Source organism: Ambystoma mexicanum, chromosome 5q (genome assembly GCF_040938575.1).
Source record: "Ambystoma mexicanum isolate Mex_15411 chromosome 5q, UKY_AmexF1_1, whole genome shotgun sequence".
Taxonomy (NCBI): Eukaryota; Metazoa; Chordata; class Amphibia; order Caudata; family Ambystomatidae; genus Ambystoma; species Ambystoma mexicanum.
The window spans coordinates 465,089,881-465,107,063 of record NC_090933.1 but is presented as its reverse complement, the minus strand read 5'-3'; positions in this window follow the sequence as shown (position 1 = coordinate 465,107,063).

Sequence of the window (17,183 nt, the reverse complement as noted above, 5' to 3'; positions counted from 1 at the left end):
CACCTACAAGAAAAAATAAAACCCTACCTCTCATCTCGCACCCTAAGATCAAGCACTGCCCTCTTTCTAGTGATTCCAATCTCTAACTCTACCAGGATCGGAGGATCCGCCTCTCAACCTTGGCCCCAACTGTGTGAACTCACTCCCACCACATGTTCGACACACCCAAGACCATATGACCTTCCACAAAGCCCTAAAAACGTGGCTCTTCCCGTAATGACGACTATGACCATCTGGGGCGACGGAATTATCGCAACCCGACAACAAATGCCCAATGAGATCTCGAGCAATGACGCCAATGAATATGCGTATTAAGTCACTCTTAAGCAAATGGATGCCTGCAATCCGGAATTGCAAACTCCTTATATCATAACTCCACCCAAATACTCACCTCCCTTATCACTATGCTTACTCTCTACACCAACACACAATTAGAGTACAGCTACACCCCTCGATCAATTTCAGCCTAGCTGCTCACATACAAATGCTACCCCATGAATACCTCATCATTCTAATAAAACACAGCTACATCCCATGAGAAACCAGCCTAGCTGCACACATATGTGTCCAACACAGGCGTAGCGCAGTCTTGGTGTCCATCCACCAGACTGCACACATTCAACTGATATCATTACCACCACACCTAATACGACGACACAGCTACCATCAAGCAATTGCATCAGCTGCACACAGAACTGGTGCACCCAAGCACCCTTTGACACCATACCCTCTCAACTGACCTGGACTACGGTCCCCAAGGGTGTTCTACCTACCAGCGCTTTGAGGTCATACCAGTGATATATAGAGCGCTATATAAATGCCAAATAACATAACATAACTTGATTTTAAAGAAGGAGGAAGGGAATGAGAATGAGTAAGAGAATAGGAAAGAAGGTATGAAGAAAAAAAGGAAAAGAAATGAGAGGCAGAGAGAAGGAGAAAAAATGAGAAGAGGAAAAGGAAAGAGAAAGTCAAAGAGAAGCAGAAAGGGAAAAAGTTGAAGAAAGAGAGAGTCAGAGACTATTAGAGATTGAAAGAAGTAAGGAAAAATTATGCTGCGAGACAGATGAGATTGTCAAGGGACGTACGGTCCTGGATCAAGACAGAGACAAAAAGCAGGAATTGACAGAAAGACAAAGAAGCTGGGAAACACTCAGCAAGGAAGTGGTTGAGATATTCAAAAAGTATACTCTTCCAGATGAAGACAAGGGAGAAGCCATGCAAAGAAGGATTGTCAATTTGTACATAAGCAGAAAGGTTGGGGCAAGTAGCATAGCAAATACAAGAGGAGGGTCTCCACAAGATGAGGGAAGGACTGTATTGGAAGAGTTAATGAGCAGGACATACACAATGAGTCCCCTTAGGAAACTAGATTTTGAGGACAGGGAGGACAATGAAGGAGATGGAAGTGAGGATACAATGTTTATAGGTGACAATGAAGATGAAGAGGAAAAGGCCACACAAGCATCCTCAACAAGTGTGAGTATAAGGAAAGAGACAGCATGGTCAGATTTGGAAGAACCAGAAGGGAGGAAGATAGAACCTGTAGAATATCCCAGACATAAAAAAATACAAGCAAGCAGCTTGGAAGTGAGAACCCCATATGTGAATAGGCTGAGGACTTGGGGAGGGAGAAAGAAAGTTAGCATGACAGACATGGTTATAAAAACAAAGGGTGCAGCTGCACTTGGACAGGGAGCGGAATCAACACATTTTCTATTATTGGAGAAGGGGAAGCATGTCCCCAATATATTCTATGGACGCAGATGGACAAGAGCAATTTGGTCTGCATGCTGTCAACACTGACATTATGAGCGGGCAATTGGATTTATGCATTAGATAGAATGACAGCGGAATGACTCTAGCGGTGGGTGACATAAAAAGTTTGCTTGCTGCCATAATAGGGAGAGTGCAAATGACATTTGGAAATGAGTGGGTTATCCCGGACTGACAGCTCAGACTACCACTAATGATGGAGCACCTCTTAACAATTGTAGAGCTGATGTACGGAGAACACTCAGTGTTCAATATCCTGATTCATCAGACATGAGCACAATCATGACATGTAAGATGCGTGACAAGGAAAACCCAGTTGCTTACATTCAAGAGATTCAGGAAATGAGAGAGCCGTGGGACAAAACTATATCTATTTTTTATCATATATTGTGCAAACCACTGCCTAAGGCGGCGACAATTAATAATGTTAGTGGGAAGCAAAACCATGGCCAGAGATTCAGTTGACTATAGTTTGCCACTGTTGGTTAAAACAAGAGAAAGACAAAAATAACACTGAGGAAAGAAAGCTGGACGAAGCCAAACTAGTTCGGAAAAAAATAGGTTTCAGTGGAAGGAGCAGTACTAACCTGTGGGAAAGGTGTGACTATAGGGGAAGCACAGCAGGTAAAACCAATAGCAAATAGGAACTTTGCCGGAAGGGGAGAGTATAATTATTTCCCACGAGGAAGTGGGGTGCTTCCAGAGGAAAAGGGTTTGGATTTCAGGCTCCGCAGGGACGAGGATTTAATGGAGGACAACCTAGGTTTGGAGGACCAATACAGCAGTGTTGGACATGTGGAAAAATGGAGCAGATTTCCCGGTTGTCTAGAAGTAGGGGAGGAATGCGACAGAATTGGCCATATCAAAGAGTGGGGGGCAGGATATCCACCATCATATATTAAAGAGCCCCTGAATATTAAGCCCAGGATCACATGCAATAGAAATCCATGATGTGTTCCACCCTATAAGTTACACCAGACTCACAAGAGGAACAAAGAGTCGGGGTAACCATAGGTGACAGACAAGTTTTCTTCCTTGTAGATACCGGTGGTGACTCGATTCCGTATTAGGTTGGGAAAGTACCCAATGTCACGCATTGTCATGAACTCACAAGAATTTTCTGGGGTGACAAGTATGGCTCCTTCTACTGATGGCATACCTATTAAAATAGAACACAATATTTCCATGCCATTATTGTATTTCAACAAGATGCCAGTCAACATACTGGGTAGAGATTTGATGAGTAAACTGAACATGGCAATATCATTTACTGACCAGGGGATAATATGTTTTACTCCAGGGGTTCACTACGTGAATGTACAAAACCTCATATCAGGATTTTATGGCCAGAAAACACAAACGGGTGTGCCATTAGGCCCGGTGGTATTCCTTTATGGAGTACACATATTGTTAGCATGGCTACCAAGAATAAAGGACAGACTATTCCAATGACCCACAGAGTTTTTCTTCAGACCAGAAGAACCCATGGATGAGGAAGAAGGAGAAGTGATCACAATAGAGCTAGAAGCAGCAATAGTGAGAGAAGACACAGTGATTTTGCACAGATTTGATGATCAGGGAATACACTGGAGGACAATGATTGGTCTTCATGAGGGACACGGAGTGACTAATCTGACAGATGAAGGATTGTTTACAGAAGATTATTTAGATGATGAAGTAATGTTTCACATAAATCTTACTTATTGGCTAAAAATTGAGAACAGAGAAATACCCCAGAGAATGCGATTGGAAAAAAGATATTGGGGCTCATTACAAGTATTCCGGTCCGGAAACAACGGTGACGGTAAGCTTACCGGCACCATTGTTTCTTGACTGGCATTCTACAGGTCTGCCTACCGGAGCTGCTTTGCCTGACAGGTCTGACCCTCCGGGCACAGCGGCCAGGATAGGCAGACCATCACAGAAGCACCGGCAGCATAAGCAACGGTGCTGCTGATTCCATGGTCCCCACTCCCATAGAGTACTATCGGACTCTATGGGAATTGGAAACAACATTTTACCAGCACCTGACTTTCCGGACCGCCAGGGTTGTAATCCACCGGGAAGTAAGGCGCCAGTAAATATTTACAGGTCCGGCAGCAACCCACCAGTAGCACTGGCACAATTACCACCGGATCCATAATGAGCACCATTGTCTTTTATCCAGGATAATTTGGCACACATACTGAACACATTGTGGACCAGTAGTCCATATGATGTTGGTCTATTAAAAGGAGTAGGAGCAGCCAAAGTTAAACTGAAACAAGGAGCTATTCTACCATCAGTGAGATAGTACCCAATGTCAAAAGAAGCAGATGAAGGTATTTATGAGACCATTTCTGCTTTAAAGCGACAAGGGATACTAGTGCCATCAGAATATCCCTATAACACGGCTGTGTACCCAGTGAAAAAGGCAACATGGGGGCCATGGAGTTTTAGTCAGGACCTACAGCCCCTAAACAATATTGTTGAATCATATTTCCCATTGGTTCCAAACCCAGCCACAACACTGTAGAATATTCTGCCCAAAGCTAAATATTTTACAGTGATCGATTTAAAGAACGCCTTCTTTTTGATCCATCTTCATGAGGAGTCTCAAGACTTGACCTTGTTTACCTATCGTGGAAAAAAACAAAAACATACTTGTTTACCTCAGGGGTACTGTGAGTCACCTTCAGTCTTCAACCAAGTACTTCAGATGGGCTTGGAAAATGTACGCCTTGACAGCACATTCATACAATATGTAGGTGACATTTTAGTATGCAGCGAGACAGAGAAAGAGTGCAGGAGAGCCTCAGTACAGTTAATGGCATTGTTGGCAGGGAAGGGGTACAAGGTTGACAAGGAAAAATGCAATATTGTCAGGAAGAAGTCCTATATATAGGTCAGCTAATATCACAAGAATGAAGAAAAGTGACACCTGAAAGAACATAAGCAATTATGAAGACACCCAGGCCAGATGAAAGTATTGCAACAATTCTTAGGCCTCTGTAACTATTTTTTATTTTTTTTTTATTTTATGGTTGATAAAATCAACCTTGCAATATACAAAATGTCAAGAACATTGAATTACAGTTATTACAACCCTTTTTTTTTTTTTTTACAGTTAAATAAAAGAAAAATACAAATGCGATACGTGAAAAGCAAAAATCAGAACATTAAAATTCAGCATTAATAAGACAAGAAAGGAAATACGGAATCAAAAGAAATGTACACATGTAGATCATAAAAAAATTGCATCCAAAAACTGTACAGTTGCTATCTTAACACCCAATGAGACGGATGAGAAAATGCATTGCCACATGTTTTTTTGTATGTTAACATTTTGCTCTTCAAAGAACTTCCCAAAACATTTTACCCGAATGGAGACCAAATTTGGGCAATGCACACCAATTCTCAGCCTCTCCAATTTGCTTCCTTCTGGCCAGAACATCGAGAGTCGGCCAGAGATTTAAACGAAAAGGAAGAAATTTCTGGCGAGTCTTTGAACAAGGAAATTTGGCCAAATAATCTGCCATTACTCGGAGTCGCTTATGGCCAAATAAAGTGCGATCGAAGTCTTTATAAATTAAACATTTATTTTGGGTTGTAATCCAATCATGATGATATATTTTCTGTTTGGCTCGATTTTCATTTGATAAAAGCAAGTCTAAATCCACAGATGCGTCGGATAGTGCATTCATAACGAACACGCACCATTTTCTCGAAAATGTCTCATTTCGCATAAGTAGATGACTTGCCACCTTTCCCAGGATATCTAAACGGTTCAAAGACAAGAGACATTTCTGAAAAAAAGCACAGTATTTCCAGATGACAAAGGAAGCCATGGAAAGAGATCCCAATTCAAAACGAACTAGAGGCAAAGGAGTGCACACGGGTAAATGCAAAACCTGTTTCCAGAAGGATGATTCCAATTTATCCCACCACTCAATGGGTCTGGGGGAGAGTGCTTCCGATCCATAGGTCAAAATCGGGAGCACCTTCTGGAGATAGAATGTTAATACATGTCTGACAGTGAACTTGCCAAATTTGCCCATAAGAATCTTTGCTTGGGCGACGAAAGATCGTAATTTGCCAGTGGTTGCTAAATCAAGCTCAAGAGTTGTGGGCGTATCAGCCACTATAGTGCCCAAATATTTGTAGCTGGGTACCTGAGCTAGCGAGACATTATGTAGTCGCCAACTGAAGGGTTTGATTTTGGTGCCTGATTATTTGAGTTTTGAAAGTATTGATTTGTAGATGATTTAGATCCACATATGACTCTAGGCCAATTTTTGGAGACCAGAATGAGTTTTTGAAATGAGGATCAAATCATCAGCATAGAACAGATAAGGAATTCTGTGCAAGCCCAAACTGGGAGGGTCACTTAAAATCTTGCTTAGATTAAGGCCCAAGTCATGTATGAAAAAATTGAAGATTGAAGAGGCTAAAATGCACCCCTGCTTCAACCCTTTGAACGTCTGGAATTTTGCAGTCAAGTCCCGACCTAAATTAAGGCGAACTTGCATAAAGGTGTTAGAGTGAAGGAGTACTATTAGGGATATCAAGGATGGTGGGCATTTCCGATTGACCAATTTATGATAGAGTAGGCTACGATCAATTGAATCGAATGCAACCTTAAAGTCAACGAAAGCCAAGTATAAGGTCTGTTTACGAGCCGCATGATCAGAGAGAAGCATGTTGAGAGTGATTATATTGGGAGTGGTGCCTAAACCTGCCACAAAGCCTATCGGCCGGTAGCTGCACGGATCTTTCCTGTTCCCCTTTTTGTAAATGGGGACGACGATTGAATGGGTCCAAGTTGGGGGCAGTTTTTGTGATTTCATGATGAGGGTGAAGATAGAAAACAAAATGCGCCCCCACACTTCCGAGTGGGCTTTAAGCATGTTGTTGGACAAGCCATCCGGACCACAGGCACCTGATCGACTAGCTTTTTTGATGAACATTAAAATATCATCTACATAAAAGTCTAGGTAAAAGGTATTCAGGGCATAAGTGGAGGCTATGGCGATACTGCCATCAGGCACTTTGTATAAATCAGAAAAGTAGGCAATCCAAGCAAATTCGGAGACTTCATTGGCTTGTGTAACAACTTGCGATCCAGTTGTAGCTTGGTTAAGATGGGACCACACTCTAGCAATATTTTTGCTCTGAACTGCAGCCAATAGAAGTTGGCTATCAAGGTGATAAAGTTTGGCACGCCTTGCTCTGACCCAATCTTTGTATTTAGTTTTGAGATTAATAAGATGCTTATGCTGAGTGTTAATGGGAAGTTTCAATGCTGCTTTTTTCTGCTGATGAGAGAGGCGCTTGCGATCTCTAGTTTCTCTGTCAAAAACATGTAAAGGTGGAATAGAATATGTACGCTTAGACAGAGAACTAGATGCAAGAGGCTGAAAAAGATGAAGCATGTCAGAGTAGCAGACACTTGAAGTAGTGGAATTTGACACTGATAAACAACCATGAAGGGAGACTAGGGCTTGCTCTGTCCATCAGAGTCTATTGCCCGCGTTATTGACCTTAAATTGACACTTAGCAATATTATCTCTGCGCAAAATGGAATTATCACAATATTACAAAACAGCAGTTACTTGCTTATGATCACTCAAATCCGAGTGCACAATTTCAAAATCCAACACATCACAAAATAAGATGACATTTGTGTACATATAATCAATAATAGATGCAGAGGAGCCCCTAGACCAGGTTGAAACTGGAGGGATATCGGAAGAAAATGCTCCATTAAGCCTATTGAGACCATGGTGTTTGGCAAATTGTTCCCATTTTTTAATGCAAGATGAATTGGTTCTGCTGTTGGAATGGACGCAGTCCAAATTAAAATCTCCCGCAATTAATAATTTGTGAACAGAACCATCCAATAAGGTTAGAGACAGCATATCACTCAGGGCTTTGAGGAAGCATTCGTCCGTGATCCCCACCGGATTCCAATAGATGTTAATAATGGCATATGATGTTGATGACAATATCAATCTCGACATTTGAATGAAGGCATTAGGAGACGCCCAGGGAGAGAGACTAGAGTTACTATCAGCTTGGATTGCGGTCAATAACCCACCAAAGGGACGGCCACTACGACCTTGATGAGCCACTATGGTGAGTACATCATGGGCATCCCAAATAGGATTAACAGTAAGCCATGTTTCCTGCAATAAAATTAGATTATATTTTGACAAAAAGCTGGAATCATTGTTCAGTAACTGCAAATGCCCCCTCGTGTTCCAGCTGATAACAGTGAAATAACTAGGCTCCACAACCTGGACTAGTTAGTGCTGGACAAGTGGATCAAGAGCAGAACGTGGACCTCTCGGCTCCTGAGAGTGGGGTCTATGGTTACGATGGAAAGCTGACCTACTTGACAACTGCTGTTGGAGAGAAGAGGAGTCACCAGCCACTTCCAAAGAAATCTCAAAGCCCAAATCACATAGTTGTCTCCGTGCTGCCCATATTGCATTCTGAATGACTCGTGATTGCATCCATAATCGAACAGAGTGCATGTTATGCTTGTCAAAAAAGTCAACTAAAGCTATGTTGAGTGAGTTAATGTCTTCTAGAGCAGGAACATCAGAAAAAATGCTCAGGATTGAACCGCGATTTAAGACATATTGAGAACATGGAAGTGGCCTGCATTTTAATTGTAGGCAAAAATTGGCTGGACGCTTAGGGGTAGGCCTGGAGACCGAGGATCCTTTATTCAATGCCGAAGAAACTGGTGCATTTATGGCAGATGGTTTGGACTCCTTTTGACAGACAGCTTGCAGTAATTCAAGCAATTCCGGGGCAATTTCCGCTAACAGTGAACGTCTGGAAAAGCCAGCGGGTGCTTGTAAGTCTGAGGGAGGCAGGAGCTCGACATCTGTCATGGGAGGGTGAGCAAGAGAGCCGGCGGCAGGAGCCGTTATGGAGGCCGTTGTTGGTGGTGGCAGGTGGGTTGTGCTCAAAGGGCATTTAGTTAAGGAAGACTGAATAGGAAGAAATAATTTTTGGCCAAGGTGAGCATGGCCAGACATGTAAGCATCAACAGCATAACGAATTTCCTGCCGATGGAAGCCCACAGGCAAGATAGTATCACTAACGCCTGTGGAAGGCCCTTTGAGAGGGCGAACAAGTGAGCCGGCGGCAGGAGCCGTTATGGAAGCCGTTGTTTGTGATGGCAGATAGGTTGTACTCAAAGGGCATTTAGTTAAAGATGACTGAGTAGGAAGAGATAGTTTTTGGCCAAGGTGAACATTGCCAGACATGTAAGCATCAACAGCATGACGAATTTCCTGCCGATGGAAATCCACAGGCAAGATAGTGTCACTAACGCCTGTGGGAGGCCCTTTGGAAGGCACTGTGGAGGGTTGGGGGGTATTGCCCATTTCAGTTACCATTTCTACCAAAGTGTCAAGCGGAGCATGGGGAGGAATGATGGAGGAACCCTCAGCATTGGATGCTGGAGTACGTACTATAGACATTCTTTGCCACAGCAGAGGAAGCAATAAGAGCACTTTTTTTGGGAAGATGAAGTTGACGAAAAAAGCTTTTCGTTTTTGAAGAGTTATCTGTTTTTGCGGCTGGAAGGTTTTTGGATTTTTTACACTGAGACTTTGCAAGGGTTGAGGGGCCAGCACACGAGGCAATTGAAGTGAAAATAGTGTAAGGAGCACTTGGGGGAGCTAGAGTTCCAGTTTTGGGTGGGGGGGCAACTGAAATGGTTGAAAGAGCAGGCGCCGTGGCTGTGTTATCCAAAATAATGCCTTCAATGAGTGGCACTGCAGGTAATAAAGAAAGGGATGCCAGCGAAGGATGGACTTGGTTAGAACATGTTACTAATTGTACCTCAAACGAGGTTTGAATACCTAATGATGCTGTAAGAGCCAGAGGGCGATCACTTGCATCAGTTAGCCCAGGTACAGGAGAATGTGTTTGCTGTAACAGTGAAGTAGCATGCTCTTGCCAGGCTAAAATCTTATCCAACTTTTGAGAGTGATCACACATATTGTTAATCACTGAGTCAAAAAGTTTGGATAACGTTTGTAGTGAGACATGCATGGCAGATAAAGTAAGATTGACCATATTATTGGTCATAGCTTCCGCATCCACTTTGCCAGAAGGACCTAAGGTGCTGCGCTACGTCGTGGAGTCAGTGCAAGGTATGAGGCTTCAATTTCAGAACAGTTAAGATCAATGGGCCTCATTACGACCCTGGCGGAAATGGAAAAATGATGGCGGAAATGCAATACCGCCATCGAACACCGCTCGTTGCGATTATGACCCGTCACCGTAAAGTACGATGCCATTAGCGACACCGCAGTGAACGGCAACGCTAACTGCACCAAGTACGCGCACGCGCGCCTTGCAAAACCGGAATCACCGCCATGGCGCAACGGTACGCGAATTCTGACCCTAGCGGACATGTACTGAACGCCATCAAGCACGTCGTAAAGTACCATTCCGCCATGGCGAGAAATACGGCATCGTGAACCAATCGTAAATGGCCCACTGAGTGCCTGTACTCCACTCCCTGGCCACATTGCACAACTCCTGGCAGGCGCAATGTACTCACACTATGCAACCAGTGAAATCTACAATTCACCCATGCATGCCAACGTAGAAAAGCATGCAGGGGCTCAAAGCGCCCCGTGAGTGGGCATCCATGTACGGCATGTCACCATAGCCGTACTGATGCAGCACAGGCATGTGAAGGTACAATACATCAAAATGAAAATCAAGAACACATGACACAAAACAACAGTAGTCCCCCATCGCTTGCCACCAGCGCAAGGCAACATCCAAAACAGCATCCTGAGGGGGATTGCACCAGCCCTGTACTCTTGCCAGTAAACAAACCAACCATCAGCAGAAGCATGTACCACACAAGTTGGCAGAGTGACTGAGCAGCCAGGCTCATCCCAAGAGGGGCCGATGGGAGCTGCAGGGCACAGATGGCATCAATACAGAAGCTATTCCAATGGACATGACCCCAGTCCCCCTCCAACAAACGCACGCAAACACAGTCACCTGTGACCAGCCACATTCTGAACATCCCATCATTCCACCAATCGACCTGGCTGACAGGCACCAGTCGGCCAAAAGCCAATCCCCCGCCCCTGAACAGCACATCATGTAAACAGTCACAATGGCAGCCCCTATCCGTGACCATACTGTGCTACGTAGGCAAACGCGGCCAGTACTGTACCACACAACTCAACTCAGAAGGCGGAACACAATGCAGATCATCTCGCAATACATACCGCCACAAAGCGAAAATCGCCACATCACCTGCAAAGAACAACGCAACACGACAAATATCGGAATACAATTTAAATGCACATCCAAATGACAAAGGCCCCACAGCAATTTGCAAAATAACACCAAAACAACCATCATCACCGAGGGCTGCATCTGCAATAATTGACCAGCTTCCACTTGTGTGACGCCCTGTACCATCATGGCACACAGGGCCTACATCAACGTTCCAAAAGGCAACATGGAAGCGGCAAGAACCGCAGGTCCGTCCCATGAGGCAGGCACTAGTCGAGCTGAAAGGCCGAAATGTTGCACCTAGCCACCAGTACAGCGTAAGGGCATGTGGCCCATTGGCGATCGTCCCATAAGATCGAAATGGTGCTCCACTGATTCACCCGAAGCTGCAGGAGTCGAGAGTAAAAACCATCTGGAGGAGTGGCGTAGAGATGGCATCTGCAATAGGGCAGGAGATACCTGTCACCCAAAAGAAACACAAATTAACCGATTGCATTACGGGACTCATGATGCATTACAATCTTCATTCAACACACCAAATCCACACCCATATGCATGCTAGCCCACTCCAAAGGAATATACACACCCCTAAATCAGTATCGAATCATAACGAAATCAATCGAGGTAAATACACCATTGGCAACGTCGGTTACTGTGCATGCGTCCGTCAAGATAGAACCCATGACATGGGATTAGTAACGTGCCTAGACACAAGTGTATGAAGGCGCGTCGAGACAGGGAGGATCCGACAAGGGCAGATAGACGTAAGTCCCACTATGGCAGCCTTGCATCACATAGCGCAGGGGAAGGGGAGTGATTCAAAAAACCCATGTACATGGCAGACCCTAAACGGAATCATCAGTCCATGCATCCATTCATCATTCCCTCATCCCGCAATGAAAACGCATGAATATTCACTCACATAATATGTGAAACTTCCATCGCGTCTGTGCGTAATGCAGTCTGCAAAAACCACTGTGCTCCTGGCCGGATCTGTAGTGTTGTGAAGCAAGATGGATTTGGGAACGTCCTGCCTTATCGTCCACTACGCTATTGCGCATCCCATTCAATTCATATCATTCATTGGCTGCTCGTTATGGGCCATGTCCCAAGGACATTCTACAATAGAACGTTACATTTCCAGCCAGACCTGTGGGCGTATCCTCGCCGCTACTTCAAAACCAAAAATGCTGGCCTTCGAATTCCTCACTTGCAACATTACGTCGAAAAGGCTTCTGTGAACGCTTGCATTCACAATTACATCAATGTAGTGCGGCTGTGTGTCATAATGCTAACTGGCTGCAATCACAAATGGGACGCCACGCACGTCGGTGAAGTACGTTACTGTGCTGCATGAGGGTCGGCCATCGATCGAGCCCTACATACCACTGACTCTTCACAGGTATGTAAGCGGCTGCAATCATAGCATGTGTAACAATGGGAGCATAGCATGAAAATCAGTCAAAGTACATCACACTGCCATCGGGATTTGATACATGATTCCAATCCCAAGATGCCATGCGGCCAAATGCAGCCTTACGTGCGGGACGTGCTCGGCCAGAAGGGATTGCATCTGCCACAGATTCATTCAATCAGCACAGGTGGAGGCCATACAGGCCGACAGCACATATATAGCAGACCCAAACCCCTCCCACAACCACTCCCACTCCAAAATGCTACCGGCAGGACTAGCGATGTTGGGCCTGGGGGACCAGATAGCACTGCAAGTGCTACAACTACAAGAAGACGACGAACAACAACAGGTACAACAACCGGGCGCACAGGGGAGACGGAGGAGAAGGAGGAGGAGGAGGGCAAGGCAGGGTCAGCAAGGCCCACAAGCACTGCCACTACCACCACGCAGGCGGCCCGCAATCCCACGCCTCTGAGCCGATCCGTTCAACCTCACTGCTGAGCAGATCCACACCCTCTACCGTTTGGACCGGGACACCATAATCGCCATTGTGGACATGACACATGCTGACCTCGTGAGCATGATAGATAGCCCAACCGCCATCCCACCCCTACTGAAGGTGGTGTCTGCACTCCACTTCCTGGCCACAGGCACCTACCAGCACACAGTGGGACAGTTGCATGGCATTTCACAGCCACTGTTCTCACGGACACTCTTCCAAGTGCACGATGCCCTCCTGAAGCACGCCGACGACCACATCACACTACCACGCACGTACCAGGAGATTACCAACGCAAAAGTGGGATTCCATGCACTTGGCGGCATCCCGGGTTGCATTGGTGCCATCGACTGCACCCATGTTGAATTGGTTGTCCCACATGCCATGGAGGTCCAGTACCGCAACCGGAAACAATTTCATTCAATCAATGTGCAAATGGTGTGTGACTCCAACAAGATATTTACGCATTGTTGTGGCCAGATTTCCAGGATCTACCCATGATTCTATGGTCCTGAGGAACACAAGAATACCACGCTACATGGAGCGACACGCAGGGCACAGATCCTGGCTACTCGGTGAGTCTCATTCCATGCATGACATCGTGGCCCATTTGATGCGTCAATGACCTTGCAGGAGGGGGGGGGGGGCTACTTAGCACTATCATTCCACTGACACCCTTTATTCGTCTCATACAGGTGATGCCGGGTATCCACTGAAGAGATGGCTCCTTACACCAATCCGGAACCCACAGAACGAGCATGAGGAGGACTACAACCATGCCCACTCACGTACCCGTGTGGTCATTGAACAGGCATTCGGCCTACTGAAGGCTCGTTTCCGCAGCCTCAGCAGGTCTGGCGGGGCACTCATGTACAGCCATGAGAAGGTTTCTAAGATGGTCATGGCATGTGTCATGCTGCACAACATGTGCATACGTAGGAATGTGCCCATGCCCCCTGACGCTGTACTGCATGCACCTGAAGATGATGATGATGATGAGGGTGGGGATGTGGAGGCACCTCAAGGAGTCCATGAGGCACAGGATGCACGTGCAATCCGACAGAGCATCATAGATGCATGCTTCTAGCAACCACGCATGGTGCCTATTACACGGAAAGGGGACCTGTGGCACTGTGTGTGTGTAGTACAGGCACATTGTGGACTGTACGCCTATGAAGGCCTCGTACGCAAATATCAATGTCCACACATGTCATTGGATGATAATGAGATGCTGTATTGTTAATGTGATTTGATTTATACACCCTATGGACCCGCCACCCAGTGAAGCCCAACACACCCCCTCCACCCTACTACCTCCCCCCCCAACACCAGTGTCCAAATATGCATGCTGTCCGTGGTTGGACGCTATTGCAAGCCCCCTCTACGGGTATCAGGGGCACCCCTGCCCGTGGAGCGCAGGTTCCTGCCAGATCTGCGTTGGGGGCTGCCCTGGACGGAACTTGCCACGGATGATGTCTCTGCCTGCTCGCGTCCATGCATGTCTCTGAGGGTTTGTGAGAGCTCCGAGAGCACACGGCGCACAGCAGCAAGTTCAGCACAAACGTCTTTGGACGTCGCATGCAGTTCCCCCCTCAGGCTCTCGGTGCTTTTCTCCATTTGTGCTCTCAGGCTCTCGGTGCTTTTCTCCATTTGTGCTCTCAGGCTCTCGGTGCTTTTCTCCATTTGTGCTCTCAGGCTCTCGGTGCTTTTCTCCATTTCTCCCCTGAGGCTCTCACTACTTTTCTCTATTTGTGCCCTGAGTGTCTCGGTGGATGTTTCCATGGCTGCCCTGGAACCCCCGCATTCATTTGCATGGTCCTTGAGTAGCGTGGACACTTCCTGCTGTTGCTCGATCAGCAGGTCGAGGGACTGTTGCCTCTGCTGGGCCATGGACATTTGCGGTGGTGTGACAGGGGGGCTGCTCAACACATGTTGCCTTGGCACAGGACTTGTGGGGGTTGGCCAGTCGTCGTCTTCAGGGTGCCCCTGCGTGGTTTCGTCATGGTGTAGGGGATGGAACATGCAGGGGGATTGGGAAAGGTCATGGATGGTACCTACGTCGCCAGCACTGTTTTCCGTGTCGGAGCATGCTGGCATGACAGCTGTGTCACCTATGGTGCTGCTACCACCAGAGGCAGTGCCATCAGATACGTTCTTTGGGGGGACCTGTGGTGCTGGGGTTGTGGACTTGCTGGCTGCTGGGGTGCCTGTTGCAGTCCCCTCCAGTGTGCTGCCACTTGATTCCTGCTGCTGCCGTGTCTTGATCCTTGCACCTGAGGTGGAGGCTCTTGGGACGTTGGTCCTGGCCCTCTTTGCAGGCGTGCTGGTAGGGGTGTCCTGCAGCTCGTCGTTGGTATCGGACCCTGTGGTGGAGTAAAGAGGGGCGAGCGTTAGTTATGGGTCTGTCGGATTTGGAATGGCAACGTATCAAATGCATTGGGGTGGTACATGAGGCTGATTTGGGACTGGGCCTTGGAGGTGGTCTCATTTTCGTGTGGATTGAGGATGCATTCATTTGGCTGCCTGCAGTTAGGGGGTGCATGCTGCACATGTAGGGGTTGTTTATGGCATCTTGATTGATTTGTTTATTCATTCTGACTTTTAGAGGGCGCTGTCAGGGCAAAGTATGTATTGCACTATGGGGTCACATGGTACTGCACATGTTCGTGGTTTGTGGATTTCGCATTGTTTCTCTTGGCCAACCTACCTGATTCTCCGGATGTCGGCACTCCTTTCTCCATCCCTCCGACTCCCTCTATGCTCTCCATTCCTATGGTGGAGGCGCAGATATCCTCCCAGGGGGTCAACTTGATGGGCGACTCTGAACCCCCCCCGGTAGCTGTGGCGATGTTCCTGTTCGCAGAAAGTATGCTGCGTACGCGGATCCGCAGGTCGTCCCACCGCTTGCGACATTGCTGTGGCGTGCGGGGTGTTGTCCCCACCGCACTTACGCGCTGTGCCACCAGGGCCCATATGGCCTTCTTGTTGGCAAGGGCCGTCCTGGTCATTTGACTGGAGAAGACGACGGCGGCATTTTCCTGGAGGGTCTCGGTGAGCACGGTCAGTTCCTCTCGGGAGAAGTGTACCTGCCGCTTGTGGTCACACGCTTTCTTGGCTACCTTTCCCATATTTATTTTTTTAACTGGGGTTGCTAACGGGTTGGGATGTGTGTCAGGGTCGGATTTTTAATGGTTGTGTTGGGATTCGGTTTTTATAGTTGTGCGGCGTGCTGTTTCCCGTTCCGGCCACATGCTTTTACTTCCGTTTCCGTATATTTACGGTGCCCGTAATTTGCGGTGCCCGCTCGTTACGGTGACCGCTCATTACGGTGACCGCTAAGATGGGTGGCGGTATTGCACCTGGTGCAGCGTACGGCGGCGGTAAGGGCCGTTTTGGGGTCATTTCCGCCATCGCAGCCTTTCGGATTCCGCCATGGCGTAATGCTCGTGCCCGATGGGTCGTAATTAGCCGCACTTTGCTCCTTCGTGCAATGGCGGAAACGCTATTTACGCTGTTGCGGTCCGGTCAGTCACTTTCCGCCAGGGTCGTAATGAGGGCCAATGTCTGAAAACATGACTGGAAAGCGTGACAGGTTTAGAGAGGATTTCTCAGGCAAAAGTTGTTGGGAAAAGCCTGATGGATTCAAATCCAAATTAATAACTGCAGCTTCAGCAGGCACATAGGCAGCCGACGCGGCTTCAGTCACTGCCGCAGATGAAAGCGGTAAGTTGTGGAGTAACATGCTGTCGGACAAGGAAATACAGGACACAAGACTACCACAAGTCGAAGGATTTAGAGAAACAGGAGTTTGGCACCGCGCTTCACTATCCACTTTAGTGTAGGGTAGAGATAATCTATCCTTTGAAGTTAAACCGCACATGTGCGGTTTAACCGCACAGGCGCACATGTGGTTTGTGAAGCTAAGGGAACTCGCAAATTATCAAGCAAAGGGGCCAAAGTTGTTTCTTTACAAAAGGGCCGAATATCAGGCAATGATGGACCTCTAAAACAAACTTTGCTGCCATTACGACCACGGCTCAAAACCGGCGTTGAGCAGCGTGATAGTGGTGGCTGTTTTTTTTTTTTGATAATTGTGCATTATCTAACAAAAAATTGCGAGAAGGATTTGAGCCCCCAGGTTGGAGAGCTGGGGGCATCCCCATAGTCAATGTTGGCAGTCTAGCCTGCATGGTGGTTCAATCTGTAGCCCACTGGGCGAACAGGAGAAAC